This window comes from Copadichromis virginalis, unplaced genomic scaffold, assembly GCF_057382275.1.
Source record: "Copadichromis virginalis isolate Kocher_CV1m ecotype Utaka unplaced genomic scaffold, C_Virginalis_male_GT1.1 unmapped_scaffold_1, whole genome shotgun sequence".
Lineage (NCBI taxonomy): Eukaryota > Metazoa > Chordata > Actinopteri > Cichliformes > Cichlidae > Copadichromis > Copadichromis virginalis.
In genome coordinates this window covers 1,595,274-1,598,857 of record NW_028188589.1, presented here as the reverse complement: position 1 = coordinate 1,598,857, position 3,584 = coordinate 1,595,274, and the positions used below count along the sequence as shown (strand labels likewise).

At 43.2% G+C, this 3,584-nt stretch overlaps 1 protein-coding gene across 1 annotated transcript in view; it reads left to right on the top strand.

Annotated features, from left to right (window-relative positions):
- Window positions 1-359, top strand: part of LOC146679495 (stonustoxin subunit beta-like) — an 18,142-nt gene extending 17,783 nt beyond the window's left edge. Inside the window, exon 5 of the mRNA XM_085450383.1 lies at window positions 1-359. This exon is cut by the window's left edge and continues 1,329 nt beyond it. The gene's annotated coding sequence lies outside the window, so the exon portion shown is untranslated.
- Window positions 360-3,584: the final 3,225 nt, after the last annotated feature.

Here is a 3,584-nt window from a genome sequence, read left to right as displayed (position 1 = left end):
ACTGCAAGTGTTGAGTGGAAAAATGCTACATTGCATTATTGCATCCTCTCACCACAGGAGGCGCTGTTGGCACCACTGATTGCTGATCAGCTGTTCTCTGATGATCTGATTGATACTGTGAATAACGGGACTCACTGAACTCTGTGACACAGTGAAGATTACAGAGTTTAACTTCACCCTTTAAGACTGACCACAGAACCAAGTCCGCCAGAGCTTTTGTTATATTTTTACATGCTGTGGAGCCATTTGTGGGAGCATTTCAAGTTGCTATACATCAATACAACTGTTATAGCCCTAATTTTAATAATATGTATGCATTAAGTCCATAGTAACTACATAAACTGCAAAAAAAACCTCTGCTCATCCATCTCTGTGTGTATCAGGATACATTTGGTTCATAATACACAGAAAAATCAGAGTTATTACCTGTAATAAATGTGAAAGATTCCTGCAGTGATAACCAGGCAGGACTGAAACACATCCAAGCTGTCACCACGGTAACAGCACCGCCCATCCACAGGTGAGGGGAGGAGCAAAAAGAGGGACTTTGACCATTTTATACTAAAAACACTCAACTAATGTTTCTAATATGAAACAAATAAGCCCACATTAATGTGAGCGTTTATTAAATAATAATAATGATGATTTCCTCCTGATCTCATTTCCACAGCAGAGAAAACTGTGGTGTATATTGAGGTGGAGGGTGTGGTCTGTGGCTCAGGTGTAGAGTGAGGGTGGGGTGCACCACAGCAGCATGCTGGGACTGCTGAGGGTGGAGGAGGGAGTGATGATGACATCAGAGCTGCAGCACAGAGACCAGTGAACACACAGTCTGTTCATCTTTGCATAGATACAATATACAGCACAATATTGAATGACAGACACGCTGTGGGAGCTTCCACAGATACACTGACGTCAGCATCCAGAGTCCTCCTGCTGCTCCCCCCTCAGAGCCCCGTGATCAGCACCAACACATTCAGTTAGATGACAGAGTCCAGCTGCAGCTAGAATCAGCTCCCCTCTGTGAACAACAGCACAGCGTCAGTGTTTCACACTCAGTGAAAGGAGGAAACAGCAGAAGAACACCATGTGTGCTACGTTTCCCAGGACACACTACAAACTGCACAAATACAGAGCAGCACGTGGAAGGACCTGGAGCTGCATTTACAGAGCTGCAGACAGCGTGATGTCCTGTATGGACAGGTGGAAGGAACCAAGTCCTCAGCTGGAACACTCGTGTTTGTCCACAGACAGGAAACACAGCAGGAAACTTCCTGACAGAAGTGCAGCTCATGGATAACACACTTCCTGTCAGTCAGAATGAGGCTGCAGCCAAACACAGAAAGGTGTTTTTGTCCAGATGAGCCCAGAGAAGAAACACGAGTGTTCACAGACATCAGAAGCTCAGAGAGGTGAAACATGAGGTTGGAGTCCTCGTCAGCATCCAGAAGAGCTGCTGTGAAACCCTGAGTACTCATGACAGACTCTGATGGCACAAACACATCATGATTCAAACAGAAAGACAAACATGGAGCTCCTGATCCTCCTGCATGAGAACAAGCTGACATGAGCGCTGTGTCTGAGAGTGTCTCCCTGTCACAGTGACAATAACACAGCTGCTGCTCACAGTCATTAAACTGACCTGAGGTCAGCTGTGCTCCTTACATATGAACCATGTGACCTCACATCAGTGCTGTGGATGACTGTAGTCATAGAAGAGTAGAGCTGTAGCAGGTGGTGTGAGGAGGAGGTGGTGTATTCTAGTTAACGCAGTACTGAAACACTCCAGCAGAGGGCGCTGTTAAGTCCTTATTGTAACACAGTTACTGTGTGCAGTTAGACTTCATACATAATCTGCACTTATTTCCATCAGACATGCTGTCAGTAAATGATTGGTTTCTATTGATTCTACTTCCTGTTGACTCGTTTGATGACAGTGAAACAATCACAGCTGATTGTGTGATGATGTAAACTGTCACTGTTACATTCAGTGTGTGTGACATAATGTTAGTGCAGGCTGATAACAGCCTGGTTCTGTTAGAAACACATGAACGTGTCCATAGATCAGTGTGTGTTTAACATGAGAGCTTCAGCCCTGCTGATGTGTTAAATAAAGACATGCAGGAAAACTGATGAGACTCTGAAATAACTCTTTATATTTATAATGTAACTCTGCATCAAAAGAACAACAAAGGATCCCAGACAGGTTTCTGTGAACAAAGACCATTCTGATGTTTCTGTGTTTCTAACACTTTGACATTATTAGTAAACAGACTGCAGTGAGCAGCATTTATAAAGAGCTTCTATATAAAGATATGACAGCTGTTTGACAAGTTTATCACTCTGTGTTTGGACCTGATCAGTCCAGCTGTTTACTTGAAACATGTTCATTTACCTGTTCTGTTATATTCATGTTCTTGTCTCTGTTGAAAACACATTTTAATGTCCCTCAGATTTTTCTCCCAGATGAATAAATATAAAAATGACACAAACTGACTGCAGCTACTTTTTGTCCTTTCTGTCAAAAACCTTCATGTGACTCATGAGAGACACGTTTCAGCTGTTTGTGACAGATCAGAGGCCAACAAGTCATTTATAACACTTTCCATCATTGTTTAAAGTTCTCAGTGTTTCTGTGTTGCTGCGTATAGGATCTCCCAGCATCATCACTGTGCTGTCCAATCATTGTGTGCGAGGTTACCCTTATAGTGCGATGTGTGTTTGCACAAAGAGAAGCATGTGTGTCAAATATAAATAAGCACAGAACAGAAACAGCTGCTCGTTTCTTCTGTTTAGAGTCAAGTTAGTGTTTTGTGTCTTTGTTTGAGGCCTGATGTCGAGCAGAGGTGTGTGTAACTGCACTGGTCTGTTATATGTGTGAAGTGTGTGCTTCTCTTCAGCATCATCTTTGTCACTGCTGATTCCTTTGTGTCATCATGTGTTGAGAAGAGAGAACAGTTATAACGGAGGAGCAAAAGGAAGCCCTGAAATCTGCATCAACAAGGAAGTGTTGGCTCACCAGTGATCCCAGCAGAGCCACTGGTTTGGCTCCAGTTCTAGATTCAATGATGTTGTTGCTACAGATACATGTCAGCATCTTTATTGAATTTAATATGAAGCAGAAATGGTGTCATTAGGAGAAGAAGAGGAGAACAAGTCCGGCGAGGAGGCAGCAGCTCTTAAAGATGAAACAGCAGCTCAGCCCTGAGCTCAGAGAGCTGCACATGAAAAAGCTCCTCAAGCAGATCCTGTCAGAGGTTTGTCATCAACAGGAGGAGCTGTTCACATCATAGGATGAAGATGCTGTCAGCTGGATGAAGAAGGTTATTTAATGCAAACGTTCACACTGAAGTCAAATTGTTGTCGTGTTGAACAGATTCATGTACTGATCGTCTCCAGAATGTTAGAAGAGCTTCAATGAATCATTAGAAACAACTTACAGCTGCACAGCTGTGTCAAACACATCTGTGTGTCATTGTGGGATTGTTGTGTTTCTACATGTGACACACGTCTAAAACATGCACACAATCTGAACACAAACAGGGACTCATGTGTTCCCACAGCCAGATGCTGAGAGCCATTTC